Source organism: Gymnodraco acuticeps, unplaced genomic scaffold (assembly GCF_902827175.1).
Source record: "Gymnodraco acuticeps unplaced genomic scaffold, fGymAcu1.1, whole genome shotgun sequence".
NCBI classification, from domain to species: Eukaryota; Metazoa; Chordata; class Actinopteri; order Perciformes; family Bathydraconidae; genus Gymnodraco; species Gymnodraco acuticeps.
The window spans coordinates 785,562-802,843 of NW_022989742.1; positions in this window are offsets into that span (position 1 = coordinate 785,562).

Here is a 17,282-nt window from a genome sequence, read left to right on the forward strand (position 1 = left end):
ATTGACTTTAATACACTGATATACATTCCATTAAACAATACTAAATACTTGATCACCTACACATCAGTTAAGTTGAGGGTTTTTTCCATGCAAAAAGTTACATTTAGATGTTAACAAGCAATATGACTGTCAGCTTTCTAATTTAATGTATTAAAGGCAAAGATATTTAACACATAGTGAGAACTGCTACTATTTATCTCTCAATATTGTCTTTAAAAAACGTGGTAAAAGTTATTCTTTCAGTGAGACAACAGAGCAAGCTTCTACAGTTGCACTACGTTTTGATAATGGTTAAATATTATTTTGATAATAAATATATTTCAATGTTAATGAACTTCATACTGTTCATTCATAATCTGATTGTCTTTGTAGCTCACTGTTGAAATAAATAAAAAACATTACAAAATAATTATATCTACAGCCCCTAAACACACAAACACACCTCTTTCATAAATAACACACTTGTATTAATAATAATATGTTTTATGTTTCCTGTAATTTTTGTTAGGAAAGGACATGCCTGAAAGACACGACTCAACATTTTCTCCTTCTCTGAGGGTCAAGAAGAACATCCAAGAGGAAAATTAAAAGCTGATGTTATGAGATTTTAAGACCAGTACATGACATTCACTAAGAAACTACTTTTATTGTGAAAACACAGTCAGCTGATCGAATGCACCTGTTTCTACATCTACACTCCATCAGCTGATTATTTCTATTTGGCTCACTTTATGAGCTTCACATCACTTGTGCCTTGTACCGCAGAGTTTAGTTTGCAACGTCACAAATAAATGGGGCCAATCTTCAGTCAGATGTGAATGTGTAATCTAACATTTTCAGTAAGAATAATGGACAAAAGGAGTGCAAATACAAATACAATTTATTGAAATGTGAACCAAAAGTTAATCAACATGTTTTAAAGGAGACCTATCATGCTATATTTAAATGATATAGTGTATGACCATACCTATATAAGGTATATTTATACATTTTATTTTTCAAAATACCAAACAGATCATTTTTTAGCCATGCCTCGTTTCGCTCATTTTCGCTCTTTTCCAAGCCTGTCTTTGAAAATTCTGAGCAGCAGCTGACCACGCCCCCCTGCAGAAGAGCGGGGCATGCGCCGGCGAGAGTCACGTTACCATGCTTTCTGTGATTATGAGTGTGGAATAAACATGTCATCTCAAAGCAATGCATGTGTTCAAGCGTATTATCAATTTGATCCAGAGATTGACCCTGAAGCAGCGGAGGTTTTGGTGGAGGTGCAAAGATCTCGGTTGCAGCAGGACGTTTCTGAATGGTTAGTTGACAAGCTGTTGTTCCTATTTATTTTACTCTGTTACGATGATTGCTACTTATTCCGTTTATATTTTGGCTAATTAGCAAGAATGCTATGTGTACAGTTTATAACTTAGAGCTTGTAACGCAAAAACAGCGATACATATATATATTTATAAAGGGAGACATTCATATTTTCAGCATATATACAATGGCCTCATTGCGTTTATTAATAGTTTACACCCCTTTTCTTCCAACATCGTGCAACAACCGTTGGAAAGTTCAATAACTTAGAGTGATAAAAAGTATAACTCCAACAACACCTCAGTTGTCAGCAGTGTGTGTAGTTTCATGTGTTTTTAAAAGCTCAGTTATTGACTTCTTTCTACAGGTGTACATGTGCAAATTGCGGCACGATGCCTTCTGAACGGAGAATGTGTGCTGCATGGAGATACCACAGGTAACATTTTTGATAGCTTCACTAAGTTGTCTGTTTAGAGAATACATTTTTAACATGTCATTCAATATGTTTATCACACTAGGTGTCAAGACGGATTCAGGAACTTGAGGACTCTGTAACCTGTATGGTGGACCATCCTGGATTGGAGCCTGTGTGCCTGAATGTGTTCTCCCTGCAGAATGCATTGAATATTTACAGAGCTGAACATGGTGGACTACAGTTGAGGCAAATAGAGCAGTGAGTGGTTTGTTTCTTTTGACTGAAATTGTAAAACGAATGCTAATATTGTTCATGGAAATAAATACTGGTGTATATGGCTTTATGCAATCTTTCATTGTACATGTACTATTATATATATATATATTATTACACAGCAATGGCATAACACACCCATGTGTACGACAAAAAAAGTCCACACACAACCTTATGCTTTTGAAATCAGAATATTCTTTACCCATCCAAACATGAATAATCACGACACATTTGATATCAACTCGGAACTTTATTGTCAAAATCAACGGTTCTTTGAACCCATAAAAAAAAAACGAAATGTACTTGTATTTTGTATAAATTACACTAAATATTTTTTTTAATGATTTCAGGCGTCACAGGTATCTAGCCTACAGAAGCTTTGTGAGCTGGTGCTGGGGCTTCCTTGGACGCAGGATCAGAGTGGTGATTCCGGCCTGCGTTGTCCTCAGGGAGGCAGGAGTTTCCTGATCCGCAAAATGTCGATGTTGGGTTTCAGACAGCAGCCAAATTGAACCGTGTAGCATACCCGGCGATGACCTCGTCCCTGTCAGGTCGCTCATAATGGTGCAGGGTCCACAAAGACTTGGTCGAAGATGAGGTCCATCAAGTTGGCCACGTAGCCTGTGCAATGTTTAAAAAAAAGCACAACAAAAAATGTGGTTTAGATTAGTATATGCATGTAAAAAACTGAAAGTTCTTTCTAATTTTATATTTGTAAATAGTTGTATAATAAATATTTTAAACACTTACGGAATGTGGGGTCAGTCTTTACTGGTTTTGCTCTGCATTCTCCCTTCCTGGCCTTTGGGAACTGCAGTTTATACAGAGGGTTTCCAGTGGATGTAGTGGCTTGTGCACGCTCAGCGTTTTCATTGTAGTGCAGGGCTGCCAGGTACAGTCTTTCATTTCTGCCATGATAAAAAAAAATGTAAATAATAGCAAAGGATGTACAAATTGTCACTAATTAGTAAGTATGTGAGGTGCTGGCCTGTAAAGAAGAAAACATAGTTAGAACAAAATCATCTCAATTTAGTATTCAGGATGAGAAAATACTATTTGGATAAATATAGTCTGAAATCCCAAAAGATGGGGCTTAAAACTCTCTATTTAGCAAAGCTCTTTGCTTAGCCTTTTCCAATCTGAGTTAGTTTTGAACCGTAACGTGCATGCTGTGTTTCTGACTCAATACAGATGATGTGTTGGAGAGGGGCTGAGCTCAGTAGACTGACTGTAATGAGTGCTAGCCACTAATTAGCCTGTTGCTAGGTAAGGCCTCGTCAACAACAACAGACCAACGGGGCTTTAGTTCTGTTTTACTCGTGGTGTGTGTGTCCCCTCGCATACATACACACAGTGTTGTATCCTCACACACCCCCATTTATATTCATGTGCGTAAACAAGTAAACATACAAAAGCTTTTACATATAACGCTGCAAAAAACGGCATGTCTCATTAGCGTAGCGTAGCTTAGCTTACAGATCTGATCGTTCTTACAGACTACAATCACAAAAGCTTTTACATATAACGCTGCAAAAAACGGCACTTACCTACAGAAGATTACGTTTGTTATTATAACTTACTCAATATGATTTTAGAGGATACAAAATACTAATAAATAGGAGAATAAATACATGTGTTATCGGCTAGGGCGTGGCTTTACAGCCTTCACACAGATCGCCATTACTGCAGTATGTCTGAACATGTTAGCAAATGCCTGATAATTAAAATAAAAGACAAAGCAAAGACTGCGGAGCGTACAATATAAAATGTTATAAAAACATATAAACACCTAACCGATTACTATTTGGGTTTGAGGCGACATTGATACGGCGAAGCTACATGCTACATGCTACATACTACAAGCTAGAGATAGCTTTATCAGGAAAAACACAGCTAAATAAAAACTTACAGCTTCAAAATTGGATGTGTCCTCACTGGCCTGCTCCCGGATGGTTGGTATTGATCCCGGCAATGCACGTGGCCGTGGCTCATTCCCCTGATAGGTGGAGAGTTGACCAATAAGCGGAGCACGTCTCTTTGTGACGTAGGAAAGTGTTGAAATCTGGATCCGTTTTTTTCAGATCCGTTTCAGCCACTTTTTTAGAGATTTGGCGAAGGAGGAAAATAGAGAGGGTTGTGTTTTCTGACACTTGGTGAGTTCTCTGGAACACCGGGGACACATATTCATGTATAAAAGACGTCCAAAGGTGCATTTTGCATGATAGGTCCCCTTTAAATAAAAAGCACATATGGACAGAAGGTGTAAACAATACAGTCTATGGTGTAAACCTATTAAATGAATAAGTAAACACATTTAGTCAAATAAAGTGACAGACTAGGCCTGTGCAGTTGGTATCAGCTATGCCTAGCATGGGCTCCTCCATCAGGCCTGGTCCTCCTCGCTGAGGAAAGACCCTCAGTCCTCTACGGCCAAACCAACAGACTGGACGTCCATCACACGGAGGTTTCTCCCTGAAGTCTCAGCAGCTCTCTGGACACCACGCTGTCTCAATCCGTCCACACTGAATATGAGAGGGGAAAAATGAAAATAATAAATGCTTTGGACGATAAGAAATATAAAGTTGACTGTTGAGTTGCTCAGTTTTTTTAGATTGTCAATATTATTACTGTATAACTAATATCTCAGGTTAAGAGGCACATTCAAATAAAGATTGGTCTTTAAATACATTTTGTCTTTTGAATTGTTTGTCTAAAGTCAAGGATGTAGAACTGGTACTTAGTTTTAATGATACAGTCTGGATATTATGCTGTTTGGAGGAGGCCTCACAGGTAAGAGCACTAACTAGCTACCATCACATGTACCCAGTGGTGGGCCGTCAGGGCCAGCAAGGCCTTCTCTGCTGGCCTAAACATCATCAGAATATAAATTTAATTTTGATATATTTTTTCCACAAATATGTATTAAATTATTCCCCATAGTCTATTCTTTTCATTTCATAGCTTTCCTCTTGGTTGCGCTGCTTCCAGCCTCAGAACAAGATTTGGAGGGCTGGCCTTTATGTTAGAGCTTTTATCCAATCATATTTCAGCCATAATGTGTTGCCAGGGTCCAAGAAATCTGCCCTTAGGCCTTCAGAATCAACAGTGCGGGCGCCTGTAGCTTAAAGTGAACGGAAACAAAACTGTGGCGTTAATCAATCAGATTTTGAGTTGGCGACAACGGGCCAGCTAGCAGGCGTACGATGACGTCAGCACGTGCACGTCTTTTGATTGGATACGCACTATTGAGAGGCAGAGCTATGTAGAGCTAGCAAACTGAACTTGAATTTGAACGAGCTAATTTGTGTAGATTTCTACAAGCTGTTTTGTTTCAACCCACAATGGCTGAAGGAGAAGAGATCGATTTGGTCGCAGATATAATTACAACGCCATTTTCAAGACGAACTTTTCAAGAAAAGCTAGACATTGTGAGAAGAGAACGGCCAACCCCGACGCTAGCGAGCCTATCACAGCGGGGGAAAGGGTTTGTCCGCCACTTTCAAATCACTAACTACGAGCGGTACCCCTGGCTCACAGCCTCCGAGAGGCACTGCAAATTGTACTGCTGGGAATGCCTGCTATTTGCAAATGATCGATTTGGTGTTTGGAGCCACACTGGATTTGCAAACTTGAGTTGTCTAACCAAGGCAGCAACGAGACACCAAAGCACGGCTGGGCACTTACAAGCAATGGTGCGGTTGAAAACCTTTGGGGACACCCGAGTGGATCTACAGCTCAACGAACAAGTGCGCCGGGAAACGGAGCTCCACAACGAAAGGGTGAACAAAAATAGGGAAATATTGAAAAGACTGATTGATTGTGTCCTGTTTTGGGGTAAACAGGAACTTTCATTTAGGGGACATGATGAAAGCGCCGAGTCCAGAAACAGAGGAAACTATGTGGAGCTTCTTTCTTTGCTTGCTGAGAACAACACAGACTTGCATTACCACCTGTCCACAAACAAAGTGTTTACTGGGACGTCAGGCAAAATACAAAACGACCTGATTTATGCTATTGCTGAAGTGATGGGAGAAGAGATCAAAATGGAGATTAAAAAAGCACCCTTTGTCGCTGTTATGGTGGACGAGACGACAGACGTGGGTAATGTAGCTGGCACTTGTCCTGCGTTATGTGACGGACACAGGTGTCAAGGAGCGGTTTGTCAGATTTGAAGATGTTACAAGCGGCAAGCGAGCTGATGACATTGCCGCTCTTATTTTCCGTTTCATGGAGGAATATGAATGTAGTCTGGATAAAGTTGTGGCACAGTGTTATGATGGCGCAGCGGTCATGGCATCTGGACTAAATGGGGTGCAGGCTAAAGTTAAGGAGAGGGCACCTATGGCCTTATTCATTCACTGCTATGCACATCGACTAAATTTAGTACTGACTCAAGGGGCCTCAAAGCTTAAAGAATGCAAGGTCTTTTTTGCCAGCCTCAATGGCCTTGCAGCATTTTTCTCCAGATCCCCTAAGCGCACGCAACTGCTGGATGACAATTGCAAGCATCGTCTTCCTAATGTTGCACCAACGCGGTGGCAATATACATCGAGATTGGTCAATGCAGTCTTTGAGAAGAGAGTTTCCCTAAAGGAGGTGTTTGACCACATACTGGAACATCATGAGGAGTATGATGGGGATACTATGCTTAGCGCTGATGGATTTAATGCACGTCTGGATGATTTTGAGTTTTGTTTTTTGCTTGAAACATTCAATGGGATTTTTAAGCATTCAGATGTGCTCTTTGGAATACTACAGAAACAAACATTGGATGTACAATTCTGTCTGACAAGGGTGAACGAGTTTTGTGACACAATTGAGCGAGAGAGGTGCCAGTTTCGTCAGATCTACGAGGACACAGCGCGCATCTCAAATGGTCCGAGCGCACGCAGAGGCCCACGTACAGCACAAGGAGACCTTCGCGCATACTACCAACAACTCCACAGCAATATTCTGGACAACATTCTTTGCCAGATACGGAGTAGGTTTCAAGACCACGAAAAATTAATGTTTCTCTCCCTCCTGGACCCCCAGCACTTTCGACCTACCGGAAAAAATTCCTGCAAACAGCCTTAGCCAAATTAACACAGAGTCACGGAACACTGTTCGATCTGTCCCGGCTAAAAACAGAACTGACTGTAATGTATGCCATGACTGATTTTGAAGGGAAAAGTCCCACTGATCTCCTTGATTTCCTTAAGCAGAAAAATCTGAGTGAGAGCATGGGGCAGCTTTACACATTGGCATGTGTGGCAGTGACTATCCCTGTGTCCACTGCTTCTGTCGAGCGGTCATTCTCGGCCTTAAAGCGAATTAAAACTTATGCCAGAAATTCTACTGGACAGACTCGGCTTTCATCATTAGCCTTCATGTCTATAGAATGTCTTATTGTCTTATTGGTGGAACTGAAACGCACAGATAAACTGTACAACAGAGTCATTGAAGTCTTCTTGAGGAAAGAAAGGAGGATGGATTTTGTGTTCAAATAATCAGTTGTTTTGGTGAGTACAAAGCATTTTATTTTTTATTTTAATATATTTTTGTCATTTTATGTCGTTAATATTAAATCAATATTAACGAATTAATATATATGTAATTAAAATGACAAATATATAAAAAATAAATGTTTGATGCTTCTGCAAGAGATATAGAGATGTGTGTGGCGCACTGGCTCAGCTGTGCAGTAAAAGTACTCAAGGAGACTTGTTGAATTGTTTTGGTTTAACCTTTATCAAAGTGTACATTCAGGGCTAGGAATACACTTTCACCACTGTCGCAAATATATCCTCATGAACAAATGCAAATTAATTGTTTGTTTTCTTTTATTTTCAGTGAATAGTTTGTGTCTTTATCGTCACGTTTCTTAAATGAAACTGCTTTGGGTGCGACAATGCGCTGTTTAGTGAACAAACTTGTTAAAGCTCACATACTTTTGGTGGACTTAATAAAACTTTGTAGACTAATGCCTTAAAAGCCCCTTTTATTTTAAAATGTTGACAGTATCCAAGCGATCTTAAAGCTGGTAGTTTAACACTCTTAATTGTAAATGCGGATATATTGATTATAAATGCTTCGGAAATATTAATATAACTCTGTTGTACTTGACTATGTTAAGGTGATGCAACGCCCGGTTATACTGCGTTTCTGTCTAAATGTATAGTTTCTAGAGCCATGGCGTCATAATGATGGTATTAAGAGGTGGAATAATTCAGGTAGGACTGTGTCGGACATCACTGAAGGCCTAGGTGTGAAATGCACGGCCCGCCACTGCATGTACCTTAGCTTGACTTAAATGTATTAAACGTATAATTAAGTGATATCAAAATATAAATAACTAATGTCATGCAAACATATTAATATTTGCTTGATTCCAGTGTTGAATTTAGCACAATTGCATCAAAACGTTAAGGGATTGTAAGATTCTGAAGTATTATGCTAAAAACTCAATAACTTAGATTATTATTTATAGTTTTGCTGAATAGTTTCATGTCCGCTTACCTTAGGAACGTAAAATGCGACGGCAGTGTGCAGATGGGGAGCATGTTAGCTTAGCTTAGTAGCTTCAGCTAGCTCTGGAACTTCCAGCTCGGTGGCAGCAGGTCCCGCCTCTTTGCCCCTCTTTGCCTCTTTGGAGCAGGCGGGAGTTGAACTCTGACGTCACTGTCGAGCCGTTAGTGGCCGACTCCGCCTACTAAGGGCTTCTCGGACCCTACGTCCATTTACAGTGGGGCAAAAAAGTATTTAGTCAGCCACCAATTGTGCAAGTTCTCCCACTTAAAAAGATGAGAGAGGCCTGTAATTTTCATCCTAGGTACACTTCAACTATGAGAGACAGAATGGGGGAAAGAATCCAGGAAATCACATTGTAGGATTTTTAATGAATTAATTGGTAAATTCCTCGGTAAAATAAGTATTTGGTCACCTACAAACAAACAAGATTTATGGCTCTCACAGACCTGTAACTTCTTCTTTAAGAGCCTCCTCTGTCCTCCACTCGTTAACTGTATTAATGGCACTTGTTTGAACTCGTTATCAGTATAAAAGACACCTGTCCACAACCTCAAACAGTCACACTCCAAACTCCACTATGGCCAAGACCAAAGAGCTGTCAAAGGCCAGAAACAAAATTGTAGACCTGCACCAGGCTGGGAAGACTGAATCTGCAATAGGTGCAGCTTGGTGTGAAGAAATCAACTGTGGGAGCAATTATTAGAAAATGGAAGACATACAAGACCACTGATAATCTCCCTCGATCTGGGGCTCCACGCAAGATCTCACCCCGTGGGGTCAAAATGATCACAAGAACGGTGAGCAAAAATCCCAGAACCACACAGGGGGACCTAGTCAATGACCTGCAGAGAGCTGAGACCAAAGTAACAAAGGCTACCATCAGTAACACACTACGCCGCCAGGGACTCAAATCCTGCAGTGCCAGACGTGTCCCCCTGCTTAAGCCAGTACATGTCCAGGCCCGTCTGAAGTTTGCTAGAGAGCATTTAGATGATCCAGAAGAGGATTGGGAGAATGTCATATGGTCAGATGAAACCAAAATAGAACTTTTTGGTAAAAACTCAACTAGACGTGTTTGGAGGAGAAATAATGCTGAGTTGCATCCAAAGATACCATACCTACTGTGAAACATGGGGGTGGAAATATCATGCTTTGGGGCTGTTTTTCTGCAAAGGGACCAGGACGACTAATCTGTGTAAAGGAAAGAATGAATGGGGCCATGTATCGTGAGATTTTGAGTGACAACCTCCTTCCATCAGCAAGGGCATTGAAGATGAAACGTGGCTGGGTCTTTCAGCATGACAATGATCCCAAACACAACGCCCGGGCAACGAAGGAGTGGCTTCGTAAGAAGCATTTCAAGGTCCTGGAGTGGCCTAGCCAGTCTCCAGATCTCAACCCCATAGAACATCTTTGGAGGTAGTTGAAAGTCCATGTTGCCCAGTGACAGCCCCAAAACATCACTGCTCTAGAGGAGATCTGCATGGAGGAATGGGCCAAAATACCAGCAACAGTGTGTGAAAACCTTGTGAAGACTTACAGAAAACGTTTGACCTCTGTCATTGCCAACAAAGGGTATATAACAAAGTATTGAGATGAACTTTTGTTATTGACCAAATACTTATTTTCCACCATAATTTGCAAATAAATTCTTTAAAAATCAGACAATGTGATTTGCCGGATTTATTTTTCTCATTTTGTCTCTCATAGTTGAGGTTGTGGTGACACGTTATTGGACATAATTCACCTCTCGTATTGTGTTGCCACACGGACCCTTTAGTGGGAACACCTGTAGCGTTAGCTTCCATTCCTGCTAGCTCGTCAAGCAGAGCAGTTCATGCGATAACCTCTCTGTTATTAATGGCTAATAAAGATTGGAACTCTGTTCTTAATACACCGCCTCCGACTCTCTTTTCCTGGCACTACACTGGTGACCTTGACTTTTCCGAGAAAGTTTCCAGGAAATTAACGAGCATGGCTGAACGCGATGTGTTCGTAAAGCTGCCGGAATTCTGGGAGCACGCCGCGGAGGCATGGTTCGCACATGTGGAGGCGCACTTCGCCTGCCGACAGGTCCGTGACGGGGACCTGAAATACTACCATGTGGTATCAGCGCTGGGCAGCTCTGCGTCGTCCAGGTTGGTGGGATTCATCGCAGCCTCCCCACATCATGGCAAATATGAGGCGATTAAGGCCCTTCTCCTTAAGACATTTAGCTTATCTGCTAAGGAGAGGGCCCACCATATACTTGACATGCAAGGCCTAGGAGACAGCAAGCCATCCCAGCTAATGGAGAAAATGCTAAATCTGCTAGGGGGGGAAGATCCCCGGATTTTATTCACGGAGATTTTCCTGCGTCACTTGCCTCCCCGGGTACAGACGGCGCTGGCCAACACGCCTGTCACGGAGCCCCGTGCTTTGGCTGAGGAAGCGGATAGTTTTTTCCTGGCTACACAACAGCCCGGTGCAGAGACGTTACCCGCGACGCTCAGCGGCCCACCTGCAGTCAAGAAAGCGTGGCGGAGGCCGGACACGGCTGTGGCGAGCCGGCGTGGAGACGCCGGAGAGTGCGTTTACCACGCACGTTTTGGGACAAGGGCGAAGAGATGCATCGCTCCGTGCAGCTACAAACCCCCGGGAAACGGAGGGGCCGGCGCTCAGTGGCTCTGAGCGTCGGCGGCATGTGCAGGCTCCTCTTCGTCAGCGACAGCGTTTCGGGGAGCCTGTTTCTGTGTGACACGGGCGCTCAACGGAGCGTAGTTCCAGCGTCGAGTGAAGACGTCGCCCGTGGGGGGCACGGACCGCGATTGACTACGGCTAACGGCGGTCCCATTCGCACGTACGGCGTGAGGCCTATGTGTCTGTGCATCGGAGGACAGCGTTTCAGCTGGGATTTCGTGACAGCGGACATTTATTTTCCCCTCCTCGGAGCGGATTTTTTGTGTGCTCATGGACTCTTAGTGGACGTTAAGAATAGGCGTTTGGTTGATGCCTTAACCTTTTCTTCCCTGGTGTGCACACTTGTCAAGCTCGCTGTCAGGGGCAGACACATTTCTCAGACTGTTGGCCGAGTTTCCAGACCTGTCGCTACCCACCTTCTCTGCGCTTACCACTAAGCATGGCTTGGAACACCACGTCACTACCGGGGGGCCTCCTGTCTACGCCAGGGCCCGGCGGTTGAACCCTTCTAAGTTGGCTATAGCGAGGGCGGAGTTCGCAACCATGGAGCGCCTGGGCATTGTCCGCCGCTCCGACAGTCCTTGGGCTTCCCCCCTGCACGTCGTTCCCAAACCGAACGGCGGGTTCTGCCCGTGCAGGGATTACCGCCGACTCAACGACGCCACTACGCCTGACCGCTATCCGGTGCATCTGGCCGGTACGGGGGTGTTTTCCAAGGTGGACCTGGTGCGTGGATACCACCAGGTGCCCATGCACCCCCTGGACATTCCCAAGACAGCAGTGATAACGCCTTTTGGACTTTTTGAGTTCCTGCGGATGCCTTTTGGACTCAAGAATGCCGCTCAGACGTTCCAGCGCCTGATGGATTCGGTGCTGTGGGACCTGCCGTTTGTGTTTGTCTACCTCGACGACATACTCGTCGCCAGCGCTTCAGTGCAGGAGCACCTGTCCCACCTCCGAGCCCTTTTCACACGGCTCAACGAACACGGATTAATCATCAATCCTGCAAAGTGCCAGTTCGGGGTGTCGGACATCAATTTCCTGGGGCACCGCGTCACCAAGGGCGGTGCGACACCTCTGCCAGCGCAGGTGGAGGCTGTTGCGGCTTTTCCTCGCCCGCACCATGAGTAATAACATTGTCTCTGATTTTTACCTGGATGCGGGTCAGGGTGCGAGGAGGAAAGTCAGAGGAAGAGATCTGGCTCACCAACGTACTCCTCATTATTGGTGAGCCTCCTCTTTTACCGGATAAGCCGCTTGTGGATGTCCGCGCTGCCCGCAGTAGAAGCACAGACCCTCCTTTAATCGACGCTGACGTTCTGCCATCGAAAGCTTGGCGCGGCCCAACTGCATTGGCTCCTCCACGGAGCCAGGGGGCGCTGTTGTCCGGAACAAAGGTGGTGAGGGGTGACGGGGCCTCCAAGAAGAAGTAGTGTCCAGTGGCGAGCGTCTCCTCTGGAGAGGCGGATCAACCGCATCCTTGGATTTATTCCTTCTCCTCTCCGTTAAACGATTATCTATCCTTATTGCCATGGATATGACAGAGTCCAAGTCAGCGGGCAGATCGAGAGGCGCCAGCTGGTCTTGTAGGGGATCCGAGAGACCGCTGATTAAAGCGTCAAACAATGCAGCGGAGTTCCAGCCGCTGTCGGCTGCCATAGTCCGGAACTCGATGGCGTAGTCAGCCACACTCCGCTGATGTTGTCGCAGCTTAATCAGAGCCAGAGCTGCTTCCCTGCCCGGCGTGGTTTGATCGAAGATCTTTCTCATAGTGTCTATGAAGTTTTCCAGAGACCCGCAGATGGGGGAGCCTCGGGACCACTCTGCCGTAGCCCACGCTGCTGCTCGGCCGGAGAGGTGGGAGATCATGAAAGCCACTTTGGAATTGTCCGTGGGAAAAGCAGCCGGTTGGTGGTGATAGTGTAGCTCACACTGCACGATGAACGGCCGGCAGCCTTCCGAGTCTCCGGAGTACTTTTCGGGTGGAGCCAGACGCATGGAAGTACTGTGCGGCTCAGTAGCCCGGTTGGGATCGGATCCGGTCGCCGCTGGAACCGGAGGAGTCGTAGGAAGAGAAACAGCCTGCAGGTGAGTGAGCATACGCTGAACCTCTGCTGCCAATATATTTACTTGGGTCGTCACCGAGGTTTGAAGTTCCCCATGGCTGTTGGTTAGATTCTGCACTCCCTGCTGCATGGTGGCCATATGCTCCTCTTGTTGCCCAAGACGTTGGCCCTGAGAGCGGATGGCGTTCTTTATCTGATCTGAGTCGGCTGAGTTCATTTTGTAGGTCAGTTCATACTGTCAAGGAGTGAACTCTGAGACATGAACTCAATTGCACGACTCAAACTCAGACTCGGATAGTGTTTCAAAATAAGACTTTACTGGGATTTGCACAGTAATGAAAACAAGGAAAACAAAAACACTCTTTCGAGGAAAACTAGAACAGTGATCGATAACATAGATCCGTGAGAAGTTCGTGAGGTAAGCAGTAACGTAGGTCATAGAGAGACAACGAACTGACAATGAACAGGAGGGAGCTAACACAATATATACACAGGTAAAGGGGACACAGGTGGAAACAATCAGGGCGGGGAAAACAATCAAGGACGCAGGAGACAGAAGGGGGCGGGGAGCGTGGAGGCCTGAAATGAGAGGGAGAATTAATTAAGGGAATACACATAAAGCACAGGACAGAGGGACATGACAAAACTAACATAAAGAATAAACTTTCACTATAAGTTTCTTGGACCTGACACGGACCAGGTCACAGATCCCGGCGTCCAGGCTCTGAAGGTGGAGAGCGCGGGGCTGCGCTTGGAGGACGTGGTGTTCGGTGACGCGGGCATTACTCTCCTGTGTGACGTCTCTACGGGCCTGGCGCGGCCTGTCGTCCCTGCCAGCTGGAGGCGTCCTGTGTTCGAGGCTGTGCACGGCCTGTCACACCCTGTCACACCCCGGCGTTAAACCTTCGGTGCGTTTGGTAGCGGCGAAGTTCGTTTGGCAAGGACTGAAAAGGGACTTGAGGACTTGGGCCAGGGAGCGCGTGGCTTGTCAACGCGCTAAGGTGCACCGTCACACGAAGGCCCCGTTGGAGAGTTTCCTGGTGCCTGAGAGGAGGTTTGATCACGTCAACATTGACCTGGTTGGTCCGTTGCCTTCCTCTCACGGGTTTTCCTACCTCCTCACCATGGTGGACAGAACGACCCGTTGGCCGGAGGCGGTTCCGCTCGTTTCGACATCAGCCGCAGACGTTGCCCGGAACTTCATTGCAACGTGGGTGTGTCGTTTTGGCACCCCGTCAGACATTTCCTCAGACAGGGGCTCTCAGTTCACGTCCGAGCTCTGGAACGCTGTGGCAGGCGGTTTGGGGGTTAAGCTGCACAGGACTACCGCTTACCACCCTCAGGCTAACGGCCTCTGCGAGCGCTTTCATCGCTCCATGAAGGCGGCCCTCAAGGCCGGCCTTACGGACGGTAACTGGGTCGACAAGCTGCCCTGGGTGATGCTGGGCCTGAGGACCGCACCTAAGGAAGATCTGCAGTGTTCTACAGCGGAGATGGTCTACGGTCAGCTGCTGAGAGTTCCGGGGGATTTCCTCCCAAATGCATCAGCTCCCTGGTTTGCCACGGCCCAGCGAGTTTTTCTGCGTGACGCGGCGGAGGCTTTCGCTCCAGTCCCAACTACTCAGCACGGTGCGCCAGGGTCTCAAGTTCCCGCGGAGCTACGCTCGGCTGGGCACGTCTTCATTCGTCACGACGCACACAGAGGCCCCCTGCAGCCCCCTTACGATGGACCTTTCCGGGTTTTGGAACACGGTGAAAAACACCTGGTGGTTGACATGGGCGGTAAGGCTGAGCACGTCTCGGTTGACCGGGTGAAGGCTGCTCACTTGGACGTGGACCGGCCGGTGGTGCTGGCTCGGTCGCCGAGACGGGGCCGACCCCCGGCTTTGATTCCTGTCAGGGAGTGTGGACCTGTTGTTCCGGTCCCTCCTCTGTCAGGGGCCGCACGGGCGGAGGTCGCTGTACCGACTCCGGTGCGCAGGTCTCGTGGGGGCAGGCGGATTGTTCCTCGCCGCCATACGGATTTTGTTTACACGTGAATTCTGGGGGGGCTTGTGTGGTGACACGTTATTGTACATAATTCGCCTCTCGTATTGTGTTGCCACACGGACCCTTTAGTGCAGGGGTTCTCAAAGTGCGGCCCGCGGGCCAATGGCGGCCCTCGGAAATGTTTCTGGTGGCCCGCGATAGTTAATGTGACACGCTGAAATGCATGCGTTATATTTGAATCCTCCATGGTTGTATCTAGTAAGAATTAGAATGAGTAGCTTTCCAGCGGTATCTCCTGTGAGACTGTAACCAGGGCACAGCAGCCAATATGGCCGCTCAAAGCAGCTTGACTTTACACTGTGTGGGATTGGTGGATTTGTGTGTCCGTCAAGGAAATCTCGGCCGGCAGCCATCATGGTCTGAAATGACCAATGGACATCGAGAAATCACTAAGGGCCTACCCACCAAGTAAAAAAAACATAAACCACGTGTCTCCCATCAGTTTACATTAGTGATGGGAATTCCGGCTCTTCTTGGTGAGCCGGATCATTTGGCTCGGCTCACCAAGAAGAGCCGGCTCTTTCGGCTCCCAAACGGCTCTTCAGTTTTTAATTAAATCAAATGTAGCCCTGTTTTGACTAATTAATGATGTATATGTGTACACATATATCACTTAAATTATTCAATACATCCTTTGTACTGAAGTATTCAAAAGTGAAAATTACATGTTTAATTTAAATGATTTCATTGCATTTACAGACCCTTGTAACTCTCTGATACCACCCAATGAATGCACTGACTTGCTTGTAGAACCACGCTACACAAAACAGATAGCAACACCTATAAAAACTAGGCTATTTTAAAAAAGGGGCTACTGTATCGACATTTTAAAATTATATTTAAAGAAAAGGCCCTGACAAAACAGCAGGGCTCTATTTCAGTAACTATTAGCTATAGAAACCACGCCCCCCTGCAGGAGAGGGGAGCGTGCTCTGAGATCAGCTGATGGGCTGTCAGAAGAGGGGGAGAAAAAGAGATCTCCCTCCTCCGTGTAAGTAAGAAGAGAAGTAACGGGGCAGAAACCCTCCTTTTTACGCAGCGGTCCAGACATAGACATCAAACGGCGACACATATTCAGTTGCCAGTTACTTTGGCATTAGGGCAGGGATATCTAGATACTTTCCAAGGTTTGACATAATGAATTGTGCTACTTTTAAAGCAAGCAACGATGTTTTCAAATCTGTAATCAAAAAGCTCCTCAAAAACACTATCGAAGCAGTTCCTGCCGTTGCTACGTTAGTTCAAACAGTAACAACGGACTATTTTTCTTAGCGGATGCATGTCAATTTAAATAAATACATACAACTATTTTTTAAATCAATAAAATCATTTTCTAAATCCATAAAAGCATTTCAATTAATATTGGGAGTCATGTCGTTACTTTGTTGAGAATGTGGCCATGTAATAAGCGGGATAATGTGCACATTGCATAATGTGCCTTCATGCCGATTTAGATCCCTCCGCAAAAAAAACCCCGGCTCGTTCGCGGGCGAGAGCCGGCTCCAGTCGTTCACTTAAAAGAGTTCGTTCGTTCGTTCGCGACCGACACATCACTAGTTTACATCTGTGAGGAGAGCGAGAGAGACAGATAAAATGGCTAAAAAAAACTTTACAGTTGCCGATTTCGCTAGAGATTTTTTTCGCTAGCAGCAGTGAAGATAGAGCCTCAGAACCTGAATTATTCGACTCTTCTGAAGAAGAAGAACACAAAGACAACAACAAGGATCCATTTGTACATGGGTAAGTGTAAATATTACAGTAATAGTGTACTGGCAATGTGTGGGGAATACCGCGAAAGTGAACAATAGGTTTATTGATATATATTTTTTATCGATAGTCATGAACTTTTTATTGGAACAAAATAGACTCTCCATTAGCAAACGTTTACTCTGTGTTAACGTTATTTTGGTGTGTAAAAGTGAGATTACATGTGTAGATGATTAAATTAATAATTTATTCGTCCCACAACGGAGACATTTACAGTG